At 45.8% G+C, this 26,020-nt stretch overlaps 1 protein-coding gene across 1 annotated transcript in view; it reads left to right on the top strand.

Annotated features, from left to right (window-relative positions):
- The first annotated feature begins 7,889 nt into the window (after nt 1-7,889).
- Nucleotides 7,890-26,020, top strand: part of RHBDF2 (rhomboid 5 homolog 2) — a 183,415-nt gene continuing 165,284 nt past the window's right edge. The window contains exon 1 of the mRNA XM_040330100.1: nt 7,890-8,074. The gene's annotated coding sequence lies outside the window, so the exon portion shown is untranslated. The remainder of the gene's footprint in view (nt 8,075-26,020) is intronic.

Raw genomic sequence — 26,020 nt, 5'->3', positions numbered from 1 at the left:
GCCGTGAAGAGCCAAGTCCTATTTCGGCTATTTCCGGAGAAGCGTAACGCGCCAGACCTGGCCGTCAATCATCTTCCCTCTGGATAGGAACGCCCATTCCCCACGGGGAGTCTGAATCTTCACTATAGGATTAAACAGTGAGTACGGGGCAAAAAAAAAAAGGCATACTGTAGCTCACGCTACTATGCTTAATTTAATGCTAGAAAAAAAAAATTATAGGGTGAACCCCCTCTTTAAATTTATGTGGGTTAAAGCGGAGCTCCACCCTAAAGTGGAACTCACGCTGATCGGCACCCGCCCCCCCTCCGGTGTCACATTTGACACCTTTCAGGGGGAGGGGGGTGCAGATACCTGTCTAAAGACAGGTATTTGCACCCACTTCCGGCCACACGCTACTGGCAAAAGACAGGTTTTTCTGACTTCCCGTCTGTCGCCCGTTGTGTGCTGGGAACACTCGGCTCCCAGCACACAGCGTGTGAGCCAATCGGCGGGCGCAGCGCGACTCGCGCATGCGCCGTAGGGAACCGGGTAGTGAAGCCGGAGCGCTTCACTTCCTGGTTCCCTCACTGAGGATGGCGGGGGGAGCAGCAGAGAGACGAGCGATCGCTCGTCCTCTGCTGCTGACAGCGCTGGACTCCAGGACAGTTAAGTGTCCTAATATTAAAAGTCAGCAGCTGCAGTATTTGTAGCTGCTGGCTTTTAATATTTTTTTTTATACTGGCACATCCGCTTTAAGCTCATTGTATTTAATAAACTTTGTATTTATATTAAATTTCTTTTATTTTGTCTTTCCCCTTTTTTAGTTTGTAACTTTATTTGGTGGAACACAATTTAACTGTTGGCAATTTTGACCTGGAACGCACATGACGATATGTGTGCTGTGGAGCGCGACACCCGCGTGCTGTGGAGCGAGGCATCTTAGTGACCTATGGTTGTGGGAGCATGCCCACTTTCTGGTCAGTCCGAGTTGGAACGCAACGCGCGGCTTCCGCATGACGTGTGGATGATTGGGCATGCCTGGCCCGTACTGTCAGTGATCGCTGTGCATGTGGATGACCTGAGTAAGGAGGGTCTAGTCTTCTGTACAGGCTTGCTCCAGTCTTTTGACATACAGTCATTGTGATTGAAAAGATACACCCCCCGGGTTCCAGGAACCAATTGGTTTCAGGATGTCACCCAACCCCAGATAAAGGCTTGGAGTATAGGCTGGAAGTTCTGGAGGCGACCTGGAAGTAGTCATTAATTGGTTGGACACCTCAGGGAGGATTCTAATGATGTAAGGTCATATTGTGTATTTATTTGTGGAGGGCAGCAGTGGGTGTACACCCCAGACGATGCATTAGGTTGCGAAATGCGTCGGGAGACCCCCACTGTTGCACCTTTTTATTTGATCAGTGCTCATTTTTATCTAATGTAAGTGTTCCTGCCTACATAAAATTCATTCGTATTACGCTATGTGCCCTTTTTTGGTTACTCTCCATTTGGCCTTGTTGTTTGACTTCTGGTGGGTCACTCTCCACAAGCATCTGTCCCCTACTTACCTTGGTCATCACACCTTGAAGAAATGGATGTTGCATGAGAGCTGCAGCTGCTGATTGGTCCCACAGGATTTTTATCATGCTTGATTGACCCTTTTGAACTTATGTTCCTCAGGTTTCAATACTTCCGGTAAGCCTCTCTCCAGATGGTGGCGGCTTCTTCTTCTCTTTATATATCAATTGTCACATTTGGATTATTATCACCTTTAGGGCCTTTTCACACATACGGACAAACGGTCCGTTTACGGACTTGTAATGAAGCCCTATGGGATTGCAGACGTTAGCGGATGATGCATCCGCTAACGCCCGCAACCATCCGCGTCCGCAAAGATCCGCTTTTGCGGACGGAGGAAAACCCTATTTTTCTTCCGTCCGGCGGAACGGATCGGATGAATACGGACACACGGTCCGTATTCATCCGATTCCCCATAGGGGAGAGCGGAGGAGAGACAGGGCGGTCTCTGCACAGTGTGCGGGGACCGCCCTGTTCGGCGACAGCTCGGCGGGGATTTACGGAGGAATCCCTGCTGAGCCAAACGGGCTAACGGAGCGGATCAATTACGGATCCGCTACGTGTGAAAGAGCCCTTACTTTCATTGAACTATCACCATAATTATTTGTAAATACAGAGACTGTTTTCTTCACATATTTGTCACATGTATTCACAGATATATGTTTATTCATTTCAAACACAGTGTTTTCATTACTTGGTACACCTTAGCGCTACATTTATGTGTTCTGTTTGTTTTTCCACTTGTCGATTGGTTTTGTAGCTGCTTACCATTTAGAGACAGCGCAGAATTATTCTGTTTATATATATATACAGTATATATATATATATATATATATATATATATATATATAATATGTTTGGGGTCCTAAGTAATTTTCTAGCAAAAAATACAGATTTTAAACCTGTGAGCAACAAATGTCAGAAAAAGACATAGGCACGAAGGGGTAAAAAGAGAAGTATAGCCACAGCTCGTTTGGCTGTACTTCTCCTGTGGATCACAGGAAGGCAATTCATCCTGTGACCTGTTTTCAGCAGAGAGCGGGCTGAAATATGCTCTCTGCTGACGTCACAGAAGTTCGACCAGGTACTGCGTCATCGTGACAATGGGATCTGTCAGGTCTCTGTACCGACATCCGGCTCAGCCTCTCAGCTCCCGCCCCCTCAACAACCCAGCTCTCTAATGAGCGAGGAGGGGGCAGACGCCCCGTCCTTCCATGCAGAAGTGAATACATTTGTAAGTCACGTCTGCATATGTAAATGGTGTTCAAACCATGTGTGAGGTATCGCTGCGATCGTTAGAGCGAGAGCAATAATTCTAGCAAAAAAACTCCTCTGTAACTCAAAGCTGGTAACCTGCAGAAATTTTTAAATGTCGCCTCTGGAGATTTTTAAGGGTCAAAGTTTGTTGCCATTCCACGAGCGTGCGCAATTTTGAAGCATGACATGTTGGGTATTAATTTACTTGGCCTAACATTATCTTTCACACTAGAAAAAAAAAAAAAAACTTTACTGTTTTCTTATTTTTCAATTCAATAAAGTGTATTTTTTCTCCCAAAAAAATGCTTTGTAAGACCTCTGCGCAAATACGGTGTGACAAAGTATTGCAACGACCACCATTTTATTCTCTAGGGTGTCTGATAAAAATATATAGAATGTTTGGGGGTTCTAAGTAATTTTCTAGCAAAAACTGATTTTAACTTGTAAACAACAAGTTTGAAAAAAATAGGATTTTTATAACAGCTTACCTGTAAAATCATTTTCTTGGAGTACATCACGGGACACAGAGCCTAGTAATTACTAAGTGGGTTATATTCCACCTTCAGGTGCTGGACACTGGTGTAATCAATTAGACAGGAAGTTCCCTCCCTATATAACCCCTCCCATACTGGGAGCACCTCAGCTTTTGTAGCAAAGCAATAAGTGTCCCAATATCCCCAAACAAGAGGGGCGGGACCTCTGTGTCCCGTGATGTACTCCAAGAAAAGGATTTTACATGTAAGCTGTTATAAAAATCCCATTTTCTTTATCGTACATCACTGGACACACAGCCTAGTAATTACTAAGTGGGATGTCCCAAAGCAATGCCTACTGAGGGGGAGGGAGACACAAGTAATTATGTAAATGGTCCCAAAATAGTGTCAAAAGTGGCCGCAATGTCACAGTCACGATAAAAATCGCCGCCATTACTAGTAAAAGAAAAAAAAAAAATGAAATAAAAAAAATGCCATTAACCACTTCCCTACCCGCCCATAGTCATATGACGTTCACGGATGGGATCTCCCATCCTGGGTGGACGTCATATGGCTTCCCGGCAACACACAGATCCAGGTCCTGTCAGAGGTGAGGAGACCGATGTATGTTCCCAGTAGGGTTGTCCCGATACCACTTTTTTAGGACTGAGTACAAGTACCGATTTTTTTTTAAGTACTCGCCGATACCGAATACCGATACTTTTTTTTAAATGTGTCCCCAAATGCAGCCATGTCCCCCCACAAATGCAGCCATGTTCCACCACAGATGCAGCCATGTCCCCCCCATATGCAGCCATGTCCCCCCCCCCATATCCAGCCATGTCCCCCCATTATCCAGCCATGTCCCCCCCATATGCAGCCATGTCTCCCCCATATCCAGCCATGTCCCCCCCATATGCAGCCATGTCCCCCCATATGCAGCCATGTCTCCCCCCATATCCAGCCATGTCCCCCCCATATGCAGCCATGTCTCCCCCCATATCCAGCCATGTCCCCCCCCATATCCAGCCATGTCCCCCCATATCCAGCCATGTCCCCCATATCCAGCCATGTCCCCCCATATCCAGCCATGTCCCCCCATATGCAGCCATGTCTCCCCCCATATCCAGCCATGTCTCCCCCCATGCAGCCATGTCTCCCCCCATATCCAGCCATGTCTCCCCCCCATATCCAGCCATGTCTCCCCCCCATATCCAGCCATGTCCCCCATATGCAGCCATGTCCCCCATACCTGCATCCCCGCTGCCGCCGACTGGTTAATACGCGTGGGGAACATTACAGCTTTGAATAGCTGTAATGATTCACGCCGCGTATAGACACCCCCCCTCGCTCGGGATTGGACAGTTCACCCGAGCAAGGGGGAGTGTCTATACGCGGCGCGAATCATTACAGCTATTCAAATGAAAGCTGTAATGTTCCCCGCCCATATTAACCAGTCGGCGGTAGCGGTGATGCGGCGTAACGGCGGCGGCGGGGGAAAGTATTCTATTTCGGTATCGGGGATATTTGCGGGAGTACAAGTACTCCCGCAAATACTCGGAATCGTTCCCGATACTAGTATCGGTATCGGGACAACCCTAGTTCCCAGTACAGAGAAACACACATCGGTCTCCTCCCCTTGTGAGTCCCCTCCCCCTACAGTTAGAATCACTCACTAGGAAACATAATTAAGCCCTTCAGTGCCTCCCTTACAGTCACATTTACACAGTAATCAGTGCAGTTTTATAGCACTAATCGCTGTATAAATATAAATGGTCCCAAAAATGTGTCAAAAGTGTCCTATATGTCCGTCGCAATGTCACGGTCACAATAAATAAAAAAAATCACAGATCGCCGCCATTACTAGTAAAAAAAATAAAAAATGCAATAAAACTATCCTCTATTTTGTAGACGCTATAACTTTGGCGCAAACCAATCAATATATGCTTATTGCGTTTTTTTTTTTACCAAAAATATGTAAAATACGTATCGGTCTAAACTAAGGAAAAAATATATATTTTTTTAAATTGTGATATTTATTAAATCAAAAAGTAAATTTTTTTTAAATTGTCGCTCTTCTTTTGTTTATAGCGCAAGAAATAAAAAACGCAGAGGAGATCAAATACTACCAAACAAAAGTTCTATTTGTGGGGAAAAAAAAGGACGTCAATTTTGTTTGGGTACCACCGCACAGTTGTCAGTTAAAGCGACGCAGTGTCGAATCAAAAAAAGTGCTCTGGTCAGGAAGAGGGTAAGTTCTTCCGGGCTGAAGTGGTTAAGCTTTCCCCTATTTTGTAGGCGCTAAAACATTTGCGCAAACCAATCAATATACACTTATAAAAAAAAGTGATATTTATAATATAGTAAAAAATAGCTTTTTTTGTTTATAGCGCAAAAAAATAAAAACCGCAGAGGTCATCAAATACCACCAAAAGAAAGCTCTATTTGTGAGAAAAAAAATTCATTAGGGAACGGCGTCGCAATTTTCATTCAAAATGTTACACCGCTGAAAGCTGGCCTGGGCAGGAAGGGGGTGAAAATGCCCCGTAATGAAGTGCTTAAAAGTCAGCAGCTACACTTTTTGTAGCTGCTGACTTTTAACCGGTTAACGCCCGCCCACTGTATATATACGTCCTGTTTTTAAAGATGAATATCTCGGTAACGGCAGCAGCTGCTGCAACAACCGAGATATCCATCTGTTCAGTGGGCGGGCCTGTAAACGATAACGACGGTCTCCGCCGCAAGATCGCCGTTATCGGTGGCGGGAGAGGGACCCCCTTCTCCCGAGCCCTCCGCCGCTTACCGGAGTCGTCGGTAGCGGCGGAGGCGATCGGGTGCTGCTGCCTGTTGTGTGAGGATGCGAGTGAGGGCAAGATGGCCCCCACCCGTCCTCATAGCATTGCTGGGCGGAAGTGACATCAAAACGTCAGTGCCGCCCAGCGTCTTAAAGAGACTTTTTTTTTGTTGTCATTTTCTTAAATGACAAAATTTCCATTATTTTTTTGCATTTAAGTCTAAATATGAGATGTGAGGTCTTTTTGACCCCAGATCTCATATTTAAGAGGACCTGTCATGCTTTTTTCTATTACAAGGGATGTTTACAGTCCTTGTAATAGGAATAAAAGTGACACATTTTTTATTTTTTTTATTTCAGTGTAAAAAATTATAAAATCAATAAAAATAAATGAGAAAACAAAAACATTTTTTTAAAGCACCCCGTCCCGACGAGCTCGCGCGCAGAAGCAAACGCATACGCGAGTAGCGCCCGCATATGAAAACGGTGTTCAAACCACACAAGTGAGGTATCGCCGCGATCGTTAGAGCGAGAGCAATAATTCTAGCCCTACTCTGTAGCTCAAAAAATGCAACCTATAGAATTTTTTAAACGTCGCCTATCGAGATTTTTAAGGGTAAAAGTTTGACGCCATGCCACGAGCGGGCGCAATTTTTAAGCGTGACATGTTGGGTATCATTTTACTCGGCGTAACATTATCTTTCACAATATAGAAAAAAATTGGGCCAAATGTATTGTTGTCTTCTTATTTAATTCAAAAAAGTGATTTTTTTCCAAAAAAAGTGCGCTTGTAAGACCGCTGCGCAAATACGGTGTGACAAAAAGTATTGCGATGACCGTCATTTTATTCTCTAGGGTGTTAGAAAAAATATATATATAATGTTTGGGGGTTTTAAGCAGTTTTCTAGCAAAAAAAAAACTGTTTTAGTTTTGTAAACGCCGAATCTGAAAAACAGGCTCGGGGCTTAAAGCGGAGTTCCACCTAAAAATGGAACATCCGCTTAACCCACTCCTCGCCCCCTTACATGCCACATTTGGCATGTAATTTTTTTTGGGGGGGGGGAGTGGGGGCTTCAGGAGAAGGGGACTTCCTGTCCCACTTCCTCCGAGGGGCTGGAAAGGCGATTAGCTTAATCGCCTTCTTGCAGCCCCTCCCTGTCCAATCGGATGGCGCCGCGCCACTCGCGCAGTGGGTGCCTGGCCGTGAAGCCGAAAGCTGTCACTGCTGGGTGCCCACACTAGGAATGAAGACTCCGGCCGGCGAGGCGGGGGCAAGGAGCGGAGCCCCGGCTGGCGCGTCGCTGGAGCAGGTAAGTGTCCGTTTATTAAAAGCCAGCAGCTACACTTTTTGTAGCTGCTGACTTTTAATAAACTTAAAAAAAGCTGGAACTCCCCTTTAAGTGGTTAATTGGGCTCCGCTTTAATCACATCCTGAGGCTATACTCAGATATTTAGCACTATGTAGTTCCCCCCCATTCATTGTCATGGGGCACGCTGCTTCTGCCCCCTCCTGGTTCTATGAGGTAATGCTTCCAGAGCACTCCTATATCACTGTATGTATCAGCATGGCAGACAGCTCAGGAGAGCCAGCCCGGATAATTCCTCATTGTCGCCCATTTTCTCTCCTCAGCTCCCACACATTCCTTCCACAATTCCCTGCTCCTGCCAGTCCAGACAAGTCCCGCCACCTCTCCCTCACACCCAGTCTATGGGAAGGTGACGTACATCTGCTGGCGATCTCCAGACCTTTTACCACAGCCCGCCGAGGTCAGGTCACATGACTCCCCGTATTGGCGCGTACACTCCAATAACCCCTCACACCTTCTCCCTGACTCAGCTCACACCCACGTGTCTCCTTCCTACTTTCCTTCGCGTTCCCGCCCACAACCAGAAAGAACGCCCATCCAGCTGGCTAACCGCCGCCACGCCCAGAAAGTGTGTGTGTGTGTTGTGCTGGAGAGAGGAAGAGCAAAGCGCTGGGGACAGGGAGAGCCCACAGGTGAGTGCAGGGAAGGGGGGGTCCAGGCTGTGTGTATGGACAGGAACTACATACCCACTGTGGGCACAGGGATGCTACTCTACTGGTTTTGCTGGGAGTAGTAGTTCATTATCCTGTGATTTCCACACTGTCCTCGGATCTAGTCCTTCTTTTAATGTGTTCTGTATTGGCCTCATCTAGGTTCTGCCATTGTATTGTCATCAGTCATTCTTATGTATATTTATTATATACTTTAAAGTACTTGTTCCCTTCATCTCCTTCTTTTCTGCACTCCTAATTTTGGAAAGAGACCAGTTCTATTTTTTGGACTGGGGGAGGAAACTGGAGAACACGGGAAGAACATACAAACTCCATGCAGCTGGTGTAGAGGGCGGCATTCGAACCCAGAACCCAAAGCTGTGCAAGCGTGCCACCCGCTCCGACACCTCTCTGATCAGTCTAGTCTATAGGTGAAGTTCTGTCTTCCAGGGCTGTGATGAGTCTGTAGAGTTTATCATTGTCTGTATCTGCTTTCTGCTACAATGTGTGAAGATCTGATAAACCGCCCATCGGGGCTCCTTCACACCACGTCCTGAGATCTGCAAAGATCGGTACAAAACGATCGTTCTCTATATTCCTTGTTCACACATCGCAGACAAATCAAGTGTGTTTTTATGCAGTGTGTTATGGTGCATAGGGTTCAGTGAAGTGTCATTTTGTGACACTTCAATAAAGTTTTTAAAAAAAGTACAACGCATCGCTCCACCCCTAACGCACCTATATTGGCAGGTACACATTTAGGGCCTGGTGGGAAAAGGTCCAGGCTCCATTTTTCTTAAATTGCAGACTGCACAGAAACCGCAAGTGAAGAGCGGGAAGCGGCTGCTGCGATTTCCAGTGCCTCCAGGTGCCAGGATTCATGGTACCCGCACTCATCTCCTGTGTTTTCTGTGCGGGTAGTTGCAGCTGCGGGAACAGGTGCCGACCCACCCGCGCAAGTGTGAAGCTACTCCTAGACCCTACCCAATTAGTCCCAAAGCCTGTCACGCTACCCGTACACTGAAATGGTTAGTTTTGGCGTGCCAGCTGCTGTCCATTTTGCCAGGCAGTGAGGAGGTGGTCTGATGTGCGGTTTTAGTGCCTCGCACTATTCAGGCATACTTAAAGTGGAACTCCATCCAAAAGGGTGAGTTCCACTTTAAGTCCTCTTCCTGTCCCCTCCTTCCTCTTCCATATTTGGCACGTGATTTTTTTAAAACATTTTTTTGGGGCGGTAGGGGGTACGTTATTTTGACAGGTACCCATTTATTTTTCCTCTTAAATCACATAGGCGATCTGAGCGGATGTTCTCCTCCCCCCACCTCCCCGTAGTCTTCTGGGATACATCACAGGTCCTAGAAGACTGCAGGACCATTTACAAAGCCAGACTTGCGCTGCCCACAGTTAGGACCTCAAACCGAAAGTCTAGGGAAGAACTAGCCCATGTGAGGATGGTACTGGATCCCTGGACAGGTAAGTGTCCTTATAATAGAAGTCAGCAGCTACAGGATTTGTAGCTGCTGACTTTTGCCCAGTTTGGACAATCGCTTTAGGTGTTCCATATATCTGCATGCAAACAGTCCCATTCATGTCAATTGGGACGCAGCAGCTGCACAGACACATCCACTGCGGGTTTCCTGAATGCAGACAATGTGAGATCAGGGATGTCAGATTGGTGAGATCAGGGATGTGCACCCATACGGATGTCGGATTGGTGAGATCAGAGATGTGCACCCATACGGATGTCGGATTGGTGAGATCAGAGATGTGCACCCATACGGATGTCGGATTGGTGAGATCAGACATGTGCACCCATACGGATGTCGGATTGGTGAGATCAGGGATGTGCACCCATACGGATGTCGGATTGGTGAGATCAGGGATGTGCACACATACGGATGTCGGATTGGTGAGATCAGGGATGTGCACCCATACGGATGTCGGATTGGTGAGATCAGGGATTCCCCCCTAACGAATGTCGGATTGGTGAGATCAGAGACGTGCACCCCTAACGAATGTCGGATTGGTGAGATCAGGGATGTGCACCCATACGGATGTCGGATTGGTGAGATCAGAGATGTGCACCCATACGGATGTCGGATTGGTGAGATCAGGGATGTGCACCCATACGGATGCCGGATTGGTGAGATCAGAGACGGGATTGGTGAGATCAGGGATGTGATTGTGCACCCATACGGATGTCGGATTGGTGAGATCAGGGATGTCTGATTGGTGAGATCAGAGATGTGCACCCATACGGATGTCGGATTGGTGAGATCAGGGATGTGCACCCATACGGATGTCGGATTGGTGAGATCAGGGATGTGCACCCATACGGATGTCGGATTGGTGAGATCAGGGATGTGCACCCATACGGATGTCGGATTGGTGAGATCAGGGACTTGCACCCATACGGATGTCGGATTGGTGAGATCAGGGATGTGCACCCATACGGATGTCGGATTGGTGAGATCAGGGATGTGCACCCATACGGATGTCGGATTGGTGAGATCAGGGATGTGCACCCATACGGATGTCGGATTGGTGAGATCAGGGATGTGCACCCATACGGATGTCGGATTGGTGAGATCAAGGATGTGCACCCATACGGATGTCGGATTGGTGAGATCAAGGATGTGCACCCATACGGATGTCGGATTGGTGAGATCAGGGATGTGCACCCATACGAATATCGGATTGGTGAGATCAGGGATGTGCACCCATAAGGATGTCGGATTGGTGAGATCAGAGATGTGCACCCATACGGATTGGTGAGATCAGGGATGTGCACCCATACGGATGTCTGATTGGTGAGATCAGGAATGTCGGATTGGTGAGATCAGGGATGTGCACCCATACGGATGTCGGATTGGTGAGATCAGAGATGTGCACCCATACGGATGTCGGATTGGGAGCAGCGGCTGTGTCTGTACAGTTGCTGTGTCCCAACTGGAATGAGTGGAACTGCCTGCACGGGGATGAATGGAACACCTGTGTATCCCCAGCACATGGAAGTATGCTTAAGTGAACAAGGCCTTACAATTTTGTAATGTGTGTGTGTGTGTGTGTTTTTTTTTTTTTTTAACCTCTTGCCCTTTAAGAAGGTCTTAAAAGCAGCGTTCTAACCAAAAATGGAACTTCCGCTTTTTGGAACCCCCCCCCCTCTGGTGTCACATTTGGCACTTTCAGGGGGGAGGGAGGAGCAGATACCTGTATAATACAGGTATTTGCTTCCACTTCCAGACATGGCTAGCTACGCCACGTCTGGCGCCTCCTCCGCCCCCCTCTATTTTCTGGGAGATGCACAGGTCCCAGAAGACAGCAGGGACCATTCAGATTGCGCAGTAGGGAACCAGGAAGTGAAGCCTTCCCTTCCTGATTCCCTTACTGAAGATGGCGGCGGCAGCACCCGAGACAGATTGGCTTCGGGTGCTGACATCACGGGTGTCCTTATTTTAAAAGGCAGCAGCTGCAGTATTTGTAGCTGCTGACTTTAAAAAAGGCGTTGTAAAGTCTCCAAGGTTTTTCACCTTGATGCATTATATGCGTTAAGCGGTAAAAAAAAAACCTTCTGTGCTGCAGCTGCCCCTTTTTTCCTGAACCCAATCATTCCAGTGACGAGCCCAGCAGCTCCAGCCGCGTGCCCCCATGGAAAGCGTCTTTCTGCGGGAGCACCTGAGGAACAGGAGAAGCCAGAAAAGGAGGATCGTGGGTCACTCTGTGCAAAACCCTTAAGGCCAGTTCACACCATAGAAAAGCAATCCAGGTGCGTTCCAGGTGCTTTTTTTTGCATGCACGTTTTTGACGCGTTGATGCATTCCAGTGCGTTTTATGTACGTTTTTTAATGCAGTCTAAAGTTTTTTTTTTTTTCAACCCTCTTTTTTATTAACCTTAGATAAGGACAAGTGTGTTCCAGTGCGTTTTTAGTGCATTTAGGTGCGTTCCAGTGCGTTTTTGACAGGGCTGTGGAGTCGGTAGATAAATGTTCCGACTCCTCAGTTTTATGTACTTCCGACTCCGACTCCCCGACTCCTCTGTATTAATATGCGAATGTATTTTATACATTCCTTGAGGGAAAGAAACACAACCTACCACAGGACTACCGGCTGGGAAGCCAACAATCTACTGTATTGCACAGTTTAAGCAAAAGACAAACACAATAAAAACAATCAAGTGGCTGGATAGTAGCAGCAGGCATAAACATCAGGAACAGGATTTTTACCAGTTCAAAAATACAAACCACATTATTTGGTTGTTTTAGAACAAAAACAAAGCTTATCTATAATGAACCAAAAACAAAATCTGTAAAACCTAGAAATGGTTTATATTAATCTTGAAATGTAGTTATAGGCTTAGCAAATGCAAATCAATTCAATATAGAGTTCTAAGGAAGAGAATTGCCTCTGCCAGATCCTCTTTCATAGAGGCTCTTAAGTCAGACTTTATTATTTTTAGGGCTGAAAATAATCTTAGAGAGGTAGTTGGGCTGCTGCTTTCTCCTTTGTGTGCTTATCTGCTGCTGAAGATAGGGCAGTGGGAGGATCCAGGAAGGGGCATTTATTCTAAAACATGATTTTCCTAGGAGAATCCCATAGTCATGTTTAAAGTTTAAGCTAACAATCGGAGTTTACAAGTTTTTATAGCCTTGGCTAAATGACAGCAGTTTTTCCAATGGTTTACAGCTTCAGCCCTGGTTCACACTGGGTACGATTTGAGATGCGATTTGACATGTCAAATCGCATCTCAAATCGGCGGCAATTGTCGGCAATGGCACTGTCCTAATGAGTGCGACGCCGCATCTGCGATTTCAAAAAGTAGTTCCTGTACTACTTTTTGCGATTTCGGGCCGCGATTTACATTAAATTGCGGCCGAAATCGCGGCAAAATCGCAGCAGTGTGAACCTAGGCTCAGTCTTGAACTATTGGCCCTCCATTCCCTTCACTTATACAAGTGTCTCACTCTCTAGTCCTGCAAAAAACATATTTATTTAATCCCTTATCAGTGAGAGGCTAGGTTACACATGGACGCTGCGTTCCTCTGTAAAAGCAGAACACAACACTATGGAAAGTATAAGTATTGCAGCTCCTAATTGTGCGTTGCGTGCCATATAGTGAAGCACATGAAAAGCATGCTTCTTCACGGTCACTTAACGTGTTCGTTTTGCGGTTACGTGAGGCACTGCATGCATTGGTCTTTATTCTTACAGTAGAGGAGTCATTAATTATAACTTTTTGTGAATTGGGACATTTAAACTTGCTTTTTTTTTTTTTTTTAATTCCAATCTAAATTTAGTAGGAGTCGGAGTCGGTGCATTGTTTGCCGACTCCGACTCCAGGTACCCAAAATTTCCCTAGACTCTGACTCCACAGCCCTGGTTTTTGATGCATTTTACAGCGTTACAGTGCAGGTAAAATGCAGCATGTTCTACTTTTTTTCTGGAACTGGAATGCACTGGAACTGCAAGCACTGGTGTGAACTATGCCATTGAAAACCATATAACCTACTTTCCAGTTTTTGATGCAGAAAATAAACCCGCACTGGACTGCATGTGGTGTGAACTGGCCCTAAGGGCCCTTTCACACGGGGCGGATCAATAATGATCCGCCTCCGTGTGTTCGTAAGCTCAGCGGGGATCGCTCCGTATATCCCCGCTGAGCCGGCGGCTGACCTGGCGGTCCCCTCACACTGTGCAGGGACCGCCCTGTCTTTTCTCCGCTCTCCCCTATGGGGGGATCGGATGAACACGGACCATATGTCCGTGTTCATCCGATCCGCAGATGGAAGAAAAAATAGGGTTTGCTTCCGTCCGCAAAATCGGATCTTTGCAGAGGCGGGTGATTACGGGTGTCAGCGGAAACGGATGGATGAAAAAGCGGACATACGGTCCGCACGTCTGAAAGGGCCTTACACAGAGCAGGTAATGTTTGTTATTTTGAAAAAATAAAAAACAAACCTTTAGGCCCCATGTACACTGCTGCTGTTAAACGGACATTCAGAGGCAGTTGGATGCTTTTTTCACCCCTGAACACATTCAATGTTATCCTATGTAACCATGTACACCGTCTCGTTTTTAGGCGGTTACTTTTATTAGCGTTTCTTTGAAAGCAAAAAAATTCGTTCAGACGCTGGAGATTTCCATGTTTCAGACGCCAAGCGTGGCTAAACGCGGCACCGACATTTAGTCGCGTTTTCGTTTATAGGCGTAACATCTCTCACCGGCCGCTGTCATCTTCTTCCTGGGCCTGGTTTTTCAGCCAGTGGGGATGACGTCATCCCACGCATGCACACAGGTGTCAGTCATTTCGGTACAACTACCGTGCGCTGGGAATGCACATTCGCAGCTCAGTGTACGTTCAGCAGAGGACTGTAAGCAGACAGGTAAGTGTGGTATTGCAGACAACAGAGCTTGTCTCGTCTCTTCTGCACACACGATACGAAAATTGGATGGAAAAATTTGTATAACGAGCCGTCTGCCGATTTTTCGGATCGTTAGTACTGTGCTTTCGACAGCCGATTTCGCTATTTCGTCGGACAAAAGCTGGATGTGCAAACTATAACATTTTTGTCGAATGTGAACTCGAAGTCCGATTTTCATTTCATTAGTACGGTTTACGTACAAAAAAATCGCAAGAGCAAGACTACGCATGCTCCGAAAAAAAAGAATACATACAAAACTATTCAACACATTACGTCACTTCTGATGTTTTCTGTTAGTTCATTTTAGTGTAGTGAATAACTTCTTGACTTTCGACTTGAGACTAGAATTCCACAAAAAAAACGTACGTTCGGTCCTCGGAAAATCGAAGCATGTGTACAAGGCTTTAGTTCCATGTTATTGCTGGGAGGCAGTCCTCCCGATTATGTGACATTGCTTCACATGATCAGGAGCTCCCAATTGTAAACCATGATTAGGAAGTGTCTGTGGCAGCTCGATCATAATGTTGCGAGCGTGCAGTGAGCATGCTGTCAGCACAAAATGGCGTTCCTCCATATGGACATATAGCGGCAGTGGCTGGTGGTCATTAAAATGGAACTTCACTCTCGCAATCAATTTTTAATCCTTTTGCTGATAGCATTTGTCAATAGATGGGAAAGGATATCATATTTAGTAGTTTTCAACTTCTGTTACTTCTGGTTTCTGGCCTAGGCAAATTATGTTCTACATCCCAGGAATCTTCAGGAGGGGGATGTAGGGATTTCTCAGCTATGCATACCCTCCTGACTACATGCCTGAGCTATGGGCATATGGATTCCAGAAAGTAAATGCTACATGAATTAATAATAATTTATTATTAATAATAATAATAATTATATTATTATTCTTATTATATATAATCATCTGCCCTTACTCAAGATGGCCAGAGATGATAGGAGGGTGTTCAAAATAAAGCATGGAGACCTGGATGGATGGGCAAGTTTGCTGTGTATATTAAAAATGAATTTAAAGCGGGGTTCCCCCCGCAATGGTTTTTTTTTTTTTTAAAGTCGGCAGCTACGAACACTGTAGCTGCTGACTTTTTTAATAAGGACACTTACCTGTCCTAGGCACCCGTAATGTCGGCACCCCGCCCCCCCCCCCCCCCCCCCGAGGCCGATCCCTTGATCCTGGCAGGTCTCGGCGCCACCATCCTTACTTGCGGCTTCACTGCCCGTTTCCTACTGCAAATGCGCGAGTCTCGTGGCGCTTTGTGAATGGGCGACTGCTTTCTGGGATACATAAAGTTCCCAGAAGGCAGCGCGCTCCATTCCCCAGAAGACCTGCCGCGGACAAGGAAGAGGCAGATTAGGAAGATCCGCATAGCAACCTCAATTTCTGGTAAGTAAAACAATTTTATTATTATTATTATTATTATTATTATTATTATTTTTATTATTATTTTTTTTTTTTTGGGGGGGGGGGGGGTTTCGGTGTATTTTTTTTTTTGGGTGGAACTTTACTTTTAAATCACTTTTTTGCTTTGTGGTGATCAGATACAGTATATTTCCGCTTTAGTGGCCCACCCGTCCTGCCGCCATAAATAGGCAGTGGGATCAGGTTTAGACTCCTTTCTGCTCTCTGTACAGTGACCTGCGGGGCCATTTGATGCACAGCACATCTGTATTGTTCCCCACAGCATTGTAGTGTGAACATGACACATAGGAAACAATTGTTTTCAATCTGATCTGGGCAGAAAAATGCACATCGCTGCATATACTGTAGTGTGAATGAGCGCTAAAGGAAACTTTATTGAGTGAAAAGGTGGGCTGCCACTGCTGACCCTCTGAAAATGCTGGTTGCCTGACTCTCTACCTGATTATTTTCCTGACCCAGCATGTATGCTGATCAGAAGTTCTGGTTTCACTCTGATTCTACTTGCTATATGCTTGCTATACGCTGACCCTATGGTCAGCGACTTGGAAGGTACTGAAGCTGAAGACGGCCAGGCAATTGGCATTTCTACAGGAAGACAGCAATATGTTTATCTCATGACATGTCACATTTAATGTAGTATTCACTTGGTTTTTATATGAACATGATGTTGTGTTTTTTTTTTTTACTACTTTCTGTATCCGTGAATATTGCCGTGTGATAGTCTGACTCGCTGGCAATGTTTACTACTGGAAAATTTGCCTGCATTTATTCACTAGTGATCGCTACACATAAAGTTACATCAGCGATCACACAAACTTGGAGCATATATTTGTTTAGCAACTACATACTATACTCTATTGTAGTAGCCTATGTGCCCATGCACACGTAAACTTTAGAGGCATTAGCGTTTAGGGGCAGTAGAAAAAGCGCAAAATGCCCAAAAATGCGGCTAAACGCTGTAACAAGCTTTTAAGATGCGTTTGGCGTTTTTAGGTATTTTTACATTTTATAGTGTTTTTACAAAAAAAAGCAGAAAAACGCTATTCAAAAACGCATCTTAACAGCTCGTTTTTAACACTGCTTTTTTTTCTGTCAGCAGCGCTGGCGTTTTTAAATGTCCTGTGTGCATTTGGCCTTAGGCCCCGTTCATACTTGTGCAACTTGGGACTGCAAAGTCGCATGACGAGTCGTTTCCCATGATTTTCAAATGATAACTATTCTATGTGCTACTTGAAGTCGTGCCAACTTCAGAGTAGTCCCTGTACTACTTTAGTCTGACTTTAATGCGAGGTTCATAGAACTCACGTTTACAGGCATTCTCTGAAATTGCACGACTTTTAAGTCACGGTAAAGGGGCCTTGGTGTAAGAAAAGCTCAAGAAAAATGTATCCCTTTAAATTCCATGTATGGCTTTTACACTAGTCTGTTGCCCTTCTGTTGTGCTGTTAGGCTGGGTTCACAATTGTGCGATCAGATATCGCACCACATGTGATTGGCAGCATGTCTGTGTGATGCAAATTCAGCCATTATAAATGTATGGCTGAAATCGCATCGCATTCCAACCAAAATGGGAATTTTTTTGGTCTGCACTGGCATCTGATCGCATGGGTGTTTACACCTATGCGATGCAATTCCTGTACCATTTACCAGTTCGCTCTGATGATTTGTAAACTGATCTGGGGGGGTGTCATTAAAGCAGAGGTTTACACAAAAAATGAACCTCCGCTTTTCGGAACCCCCCCCCCCCCCCTCCAGTGTCACATTTGGCACCTTTCAGGGGGAGGGGGGTGCAGATACTTTTATATTTGCACCCACTTGCGGGCATAGATAGCTGCAGAATCTGCGGATAATCTACACCACTTCCTGTCCCCCCCGCTGTCTTCTGGGAGATAGAAGACATGAGGGAGCGTTTGGATTGCTCAGCCTGCATGCACAGTAGGGTACAGGTTTCATTTCCTGATTCCCTTAGCGAAGATGGCGACGGCAGCAACCGAGGACCGAGGCACTGTTCGGCCTCGGGTACCGGCATCGCGGGCGCGCTGGACAGGTAAGTGTCCATATTTTAAAAGTCAGCAGCTGCAGTATTTGTAGATGCTTGCTTTTAAAAAGAAATTTTTCCGGCGGCCCTCCGCTTTAACTTTACATTGATACCCACAGTAGTTCGCATATTTCAATGTGAACCGCCTGCAGTTTAGGTGCGATGCGGGAACCCTCACAGGAATCGCACTGGTTTCTGCATCGCACAAATGCGAACCGAACATCAAAAATCCTGCTTGCTGCATTTTTGGTCAGTTATAAAAAAAAATGCACCTCCCCGTTGAAATGCATTAAAAACGAAGCAAGAACACATCAATAACAAACCCGTGTTGTGTTTTTGATAAAACGTTTGAGCCACATGACCTATAAAAAAAAAAAACTGAAGCGCTACAAAATTGCACCAAAATCGACTCCGCGCCGTTGTCGGCACATTTTTATCTCTTATCGGCAATGTGGCGATAACACAATTTTCGCCAGATATGTTTCGGCGAGTATAACTTCGGCGCATCCCTAGTGCGTTGCGCTTTATAAACGTTAATGTGCCCTGCACATAGAAGGCGGTTGTTGGGTGTTCGTGTGCAGATCGGATTATACAATCTCCTTTAGATCTGCCAACAAATGTGTCATGACGGGGGCCTGCATAAAGTTGATTGTAATATGTATGATGAGTCTAATACGTCTGGGGTGCCATTCAAACAGAATGTCTGTCTGAGATTTTAATTGACTCAATGCAAAGAAAGTTTTTGAATTAATGATTTTTCTATGAACGTTTGAACACAAATCTTCCTGTGTATGGCCAGCTTATGTGATCTTCTGTTCCTGATCTCCTTCCTTCCATCCTGACCCTTGTGTGTGACCCTTGTGTACATCCTGTCTCTAGTTCTGTCATAAACGTTTTTCTTTCCTCTTATCTCTGATGTCAGTTAGGTATACCTCATGTGATTACCCTGCGGGATCAGGAAATACGCTTCCCTCCATCTTACTCATGGGACTGCGATCTGCACAGCTGTGTTTTCGTAGTGCACTCGTTATCGAGTATTCCACGTTGTCTGTACACATACATGGGTATTGGGGTATTGCTTCTCTATACAGTGCTGTGTATGGAAATCTTTTCCTGTTTTTAAAGCAGTTTTAACTGTTATTGTGTAATATTTGAATTTCCCTTACATTTCGATGTGTCAGATGGGACAGGAAACCCCGGGATTTGAAGCTTGTGGTTTATGACGCATGCCTGAAGCTGAAGTGGCGTTAAAGTTGACTTTTAAAAAAAAAAATTGTAATTGCCTGTGCCAGTGACCACTTATGATCTGAACAAATAGTAAAAGTGACTCTCCGGATGCGGCGAGCCGGTAGAGGTGACTCTCCGGATGCGGGGAGCCGGTAGAGGTGACTCTCCGGATGCGGGGAGCCGGTAGAGGTGACTCTCCGGATGCGGGGAGCCGGTAGAGGTGACTCTCCGGATGCGGGGAGCCAGTAGAGGTAAATCTTCTGCATGGCACCCCAACTCACATTGCGATGGAAGCGCATTGCAGCACACTAATGTGCGCATGCACCATTTAATTTTTTTTTTTTTGCAGCACACCACCATTAATGCTGCAATACAAATCTGTTGACAAATGAATTTCCCCGCATTGCACCATTGCCTGTAATGTGCATTGTCACATGTTGTGGTTGCATGTTAAAGTGGAGGTCCACCCTAAAAAAAGAAAAAAAAATACACCAAAATCCTAGAAAAAATATGTAAAATATATATATTTTTTTAACTTGCCAGAAATAGCAGTTGCTATGCGGATCTTCCTAATCTGCCTCTTCCTATAACGCGGCGGGTCTTATTCCTCGTCCTCCCCACGTTGTCTTCTGGGGAATGGGGTGCGCTGCCTTCTGGGAACTGTGTGTAGCCCAGAAAGCAGCCGCCCATTCACAAAGCGCCGCGAGACTCGCGCATGCGCAGTAGGAAACGGACAGTGAAGCAGCACTGTCGGTTTTCCTCAGTAAGGATGGAGGCGCTGGGAGCTGCCAGGATTAAGGGATCGGCCTCGGAGGGGGGGGGACATCATGGGCGCCTAGGACAGGAATGTGTCCTTATTAAAAGTCAGCAGCTACAGTGTTTGTAGCTGCTGACTTTTGAAAAAGAAAAAAAAAAATCGCGGGTGGAACCCCGCTTTAATGTAAACCAGTCCTGATAAAAATCTGACCACCTGCACTCCAAAAAAAAATTATCTGGTGTTCTGCTTTGGGATCAATGTCACCCTCTGCTCACCCCTCTCTATCTGATTATTGGGGGGGGGGGAATACTCAAACTCTGACTCCAAATGACAATATCTTTTCACGCAGCACTACAGTCCCGAATCTCCTCTTTAATTCCTTCCCACTTGAGTCCTTCTTTGGGTGCAGTGTTAATTTAGTCGACTAAATGAATACTATTTTAGTCGACTAAAATATGACAAACAACTGAGATGACTAAAATACGACTAAAACAGCATTTTAGTCAAAAGACTAAAATGGGACTAAAACTAAAATGCCATTTTAGTCAAGTCTAAAGCCCCATACACACTATCAGTTTTCCTGCAGGGTTTTTCTCTTCAGGTTTACCAAAACCATGTAGTGCAAGGGCCTGCCTGATTGCATACAAATTGAAACTCTTGAGGTTTTGACCTCATATTAGATGGTTTTGGTAAACCTGAAGAGAAACCTGCAGGAAAACTGATGTATGGGTGTGTATGGGGCTTAAAGCAGTTGTAAAGGAACATTTTTTTTTTTTTTTTTCACCTTAATGCAATCTATGCTTTAAGGTGAAAAAACATTTGATGTTGCTGCCCATCGAGCCCCCGTTTTACTTACCTGACTCCTCGAAAGTCCCGCGATCGGTCCCGAGATCCTCTTCGCCGCTGATTGGCTAGCGCGGATGGATTGAGAGCAGCCAGTCATTGGCTGGCGCTGCTTTCAATCACATCCAGTGACGCGGCGCGCCGAGTGGCGGGGCCGAGTGATACAGTGAGCGGATATGGCCGCTCGCTGTACCACGGGAGCGCGCCCGCAAGGACTCATCACCATGCGAGCTCTCGCATGAATGTGGTGAGTTCTTGCGGGGAGGACCAGAGACAGCCGCCAAGGGACCCCAGAAGACGTGGATCGGGGGCCACTCTGTGCAAAACGAACTGCACAGTGGAGGCAAGTATAACATGTTTGTTATTTTAAAGGAAACTTTTTTTTCCTTTATTAACCCTTTAAGACTAAAACTAAATTGAAATTTGACTTCAAAATTAACACTGGTCTGTAGTGCATGTTCATACTTCAATACCATAAATAATAACATATTAGATTTTTCACTCCAGCGGTATATACCGTATTTATCGCCCTATAGCACGCACCGGCGTATAGCGCGCACCCCAAACCTAGAGGAGAATCCTAGGGGAAAACTTACAGTTGCCCGGCGGCCTTGTCCTTGTCCTTCTTCCCGCTTCTCTCGCGCTGTCCTCCTCTCGCGGAGCCGAGCGTGGCTGAGCCCAGCCGAGTGTACTGCACTCGGTATATGTCGAAGGTGGCGCTTAGAAAGCCGACATATACCGAGTGCGGTACACTCGGCTGGGCTCGCGGAGCCGAGCGTGGCCAAACCCAGCCGAGTGTACTGCACTTGGTATATATCGGCGGAGGCGCTCAGAAAGCGGGGATCGGCGTATAACGCACACCCATGATTTTCCCATGATTTTAAGGGGGGAAAAAAGTGCGCGTTATACGCCGATAAATACGGTAATGAGTTTGGAAATTGTAGAGAAATGTTAACTAATGCATTACAATTTTACACCCATTTGATTTTAGATGACTAAAATGTATTGGAGATTTAGTCGACTAAAACTGAAACAATTGCAGAAGACTAAAATGGGACTGAGCCTAGGTTCACACTGCTGCGAATTCAAAATCGCGGTAAAATGCGCGATTTTGCGGCTGCGATTTTGCCGCGATTTCGGCCGCAATTTAATGTAAATCGCGGCCCGAAATCGCAAAAAGTAGCACAGGAACTACTTTTTGAAATCGCAGATGCGGCGTCGCACTGATTAGGACAGTGCCATTGCCGACAATTGGCACCGATTTGAGATGCGATTTGACATGTCAAATCGCATCTCAAATCGTTCCAAATCGTACCCAGTGTGAACCAGGGCTAAAACTAAAAATTTGATTTTAGTCCTGCCGCGTACACACAACCTTTTTTCCTGTCATACAAAGTTTTTCTCAACATAATTCGTTGTGATTCCTCTCAAGCCTGTCTTGCATACAGACGTTCATGGAAAAAAGACGCTGGAGCAAAGTGCGGTGGCGTCCAACGGCACTGTAAAGGGGAAGTTCCATTCAAATGGCGCCACCCTTTGGCCTGCTTTTGCTGATCCTCGTGTTACTAATAGTTTGAGAGACGCTAGTTTTACCAGAACGAGCGCTCCCGTCTCATACTTGATTCTGAGCATGCACATTTTTTTCCCCCTCGGAAAAGCATACACGATTGTGTATGACATGGTTTTCGCGATGAGAAAAAGGATGGGAAAAACGCTGAGAAAAAAATAGAGCAGGTTCTAATTTTTTTGGAGGCAGTTTTCTCGTCGAAAAAACTGCTATGGAGCATACACACGACTGGTTTTCACGACCGATCTAAAAAAATGGCAGTTTTCTCGCCATGAAAAGCGGTCGTGTGTACGCGGCATAAGGCTATAAAACTAAATCTGCTGCCAAAATTAACAGTGTTTGGGTGTCCACGTCAGTGGCTTCATGGTACAAATACTTTCTGTTAGAAGTTTTGCGGCGGGGTCATTGCAGGATCCAGAAGAGGACATCACCACAGGGCAGTGATAGGGGACCAGAGATCTCGGGCTGTATTTGAACCACTGGATTCAGTCATACCTGTGGGACTGTTGGGAATGCAGTTGCTATAGTCAGTGCTATATACAGTGATCGCTGCGATCTTCCGGGCCCTGTGTCCAATGGCTGCCTTTCTGCATAGTAACTGGGTTGTTTCCGTTACCCTTGGCAACAACAGACTCCTAGCTACAGTCTCAAACACACTGTGGAAACGGCTGGTTGCTATGGACAACAAGTTCACTTTTTTAAATGTATTTTTTGTTTTATTCATTTTGTGACATTTGATTTCATACTGATATCAGATTGAATTTCAATAATAAATTTTTCTGTAAATTAGCATAAGAATTCTGGTTTGATAACCGCAGCGTATTTTCCAGGGCCTGACGGGGCTCACCCATTGGACAGGTAGCATCAGATGACACAGGTCCTGGTAGGAAAGTGTGTGTATGACCCGTAGTGTGCTTATCTGCCTCTCCCTTACATTCTGTAACCTGATATGAGACAAGGTGGCTGGATTCCAATAGTTTCTTATAGGCTAATCTTTCCTTTCACTTTTCAAGTACAAGGCCCATTCATTCAAATCCAGCTTGCAGGTAAATGGTATATGAACAATTCGACTTTGAAGTATAATATGTATCTGCGTTCACTATTATCTCATACGAGCTTTAAAGTGGTTGTGTAAACCCTTACAACACACTTTCACCTACAGGTAAGCCTAGAATAAGGCCCCTTTCACACTGAGGCATATTTCAGGCGTTTTAGCGCTAGAAATAGCGCATAAATAACGCCTAAAATACTCCTGCCCGAGGGCTTTCACACTGAGGCGATGCGCTGGCGGTAGGAAAAAAAATCTCAAGCAGCATATTTGGCGCAGTAAGAGAAGTGGTGTGTGTGTGTGTGTATACCGCTCCTTCCCATTGAAAACAATGGGACACCGCGGTCATGTGCCTCTGCAGAGGCGCATTGTGGGCGGTATTAACCCTTTTTCGGCCGCTAGCGGGGGTTAATACCACACCACTAGCGGCCGAATACCGCCGCAATTCTGACAGTATAGTGCCACAAAAAATATACTGCCAACGCACATACTGCCCCAGTGTGAAAGGGGCCTAAGGCTTGCCTGTAGGTGCTGTAATTTAACTCTTAGACCTACACCGTTTAGGAGATGATTACAATTCCCTGTACGAGAGTTTCTTCTAGAAAGCTCCTGCCATGCCGTTCCTATTAAAAGTCATGCCGTGACTGGCGGAATGCGCGGGAGTGACGTCACGTGACTCTGGCCAGTCACAGACCCGGAGTCCGTGACCCCGGAAGGAAGATGGACACTTCCAGTCGGCGAGGAAATCTGGGACATCGCAGGCTTCGATTCCAGGTAAGTGACACATAATGGGCTACTATGCGGTGCATATGTACGGTAATTTAAATGCGCTGCAACTGCACCAAAACGATGCTGAAGTATAGCTGAATTTGCATCGCATTTGGAACAAACTCATGCTTTTTTTTTTTTTTTTTTTTTTTTCACCCATGCAATCCGATTCTGCAAATCGCACTGCATTTTGCAAACTAATTGCGGGCTGTCATTCACTTAACATACAGTCCGCAATCAGTTTGCTTGAACAGGTTGCGATTTAGAAGTGGTGCCAATTTGCAGTGAATGCATCTAGTGTGAACCGGGACTTATTGTCAAAGCTTAATTGAACAAGCTGAAGTTTTAATCTGGTTACTTTGCACAGCTGTACCAGATTCTGTGTGCACCAGTTTTGGTAAATCTCCCCCTATAGCAGGGCTGGAGTCCTGCAGGAACGCATCGAACATTGTTTCTGTTCTTTTTTTCACAGCAGGAACGCCGTTTCTGTTGGCAGCAGGGCCAGACTGGCTTACCGGGAAATTTCCCTGTAGGCCGTCTGCCCTGGGACCACTTTGCGCTGTGGCCTCCCCCCTCCTCTTGTGTACCTCACTGTAACAAAGTACCGGCTCCTGTGATAGACGAAGCACGGATTCAATTTCCTGGCATTGGATCAGTGTTCCGTCAGAGAAACCGCTGCCAGTCTAGGAGGCGGGACTTTGTTACAGTGGCCGGCTGCCGAACATTGTAGACCCAAGCTCCATGACACAGTGGTAGAGTGTATAATCCCAGGCACAGGTGAGGCTGTATTGATGGGCACAAGTGAGGCTATGTTGATGGCCACAGTGAGTCTGCATGATAGGCACAGTGAGGGGAATCTTGGGTGTGTTCCCACACTTTTTTTCCCAGGACTTGACCCCTGCCCTATAGTCTGCATTTTACCACCCACCGCACCTCCTGGCTGTGCTGCAGTTTGAATAGAGCACATAGGAAACAGTTATACATTTCAGTCACTAAACAAGAACATGCAGTTTATACATTTTAGAGACTTTAGAAGTTCTGATTTGTGTAGTTACTCTGTGACTCAAAACACTAAAGTCAGTGGGATTGATTTACTAAAACCGCAGAGTGCAAAATCTGGTGCATGGTTGCCAATCCGCTTCTAACTTCAGCTTGTTCAATAAAAGCCGAGCTCCACCCAAAAGGGGAAGCTTGGCTTGTTTGCTTCCTCCCCCTTCACTGCCACATTGGGCACCTTTTCGGGGGAGCAGATAACGGTCAAAACCAGGTTCCCACTTCCGTATAAGATCGCCGCAATTGCTGTGTAATGTTTTTATTTTCTTAATATGTTAATAAATTTATATTTTTTATAATAATTGCTCTTTTGAGTTTACCTGTTTTACCCTGAATGAATGAATGAAAAACGTATATAGCGCGGCACATGCGAACTGAATCGCCTCTGGGCGCTTGTTGTTCCTGTCTCTTTTGGTATCAAAAGAGATGAGTTTTGATCTTTCTTCTGAATGCTAAGTGATTTTCCTCCAACCGAATGCTGGTTGGTAAAGCGTTCCATAGTCTGGGACCCTGGACCGCGAATCTTCTTTCTCCTTTGGACTTGTAATTGGCTTTCGGTATTTGGAGCTGGTTTTGGTAGGTGGATCGCAGAACGCGATTGGAGTTGTGAGCTTTTATTTTATCGCATAGATAATGGGGAGCCTTCCCATGGATACATCTATGCGTTAGACAGAGTGCTTTAAACACAATTCTGTCTTTTACTGGCAACCAATGAAGGGTTCTCAGTGAAGGTGAGATTGATTCCCAGGGTTTTTTCCCAGTCACTAGTCTGG

The sequence above is a fragment of the Rana temporaria genome, chromosome 12 (genome assembly GCF_905171775.1).
Source record: "Rana temporaria chromosome 12, aRanTem1.1, whole genome shotgun sequence".
In the NCBI taxonomy this organism is placed as follows: Eukaryota; Metazoa; Chordata; class Amphibia; order Anura; family Ranidae; genus Rana; species Rana temporaria.
The sequence above is the reverse complement of the archived record's forward strand: the minus strand, read 5'-3'. Positions and strand labels throughout refer to the sequence as shown.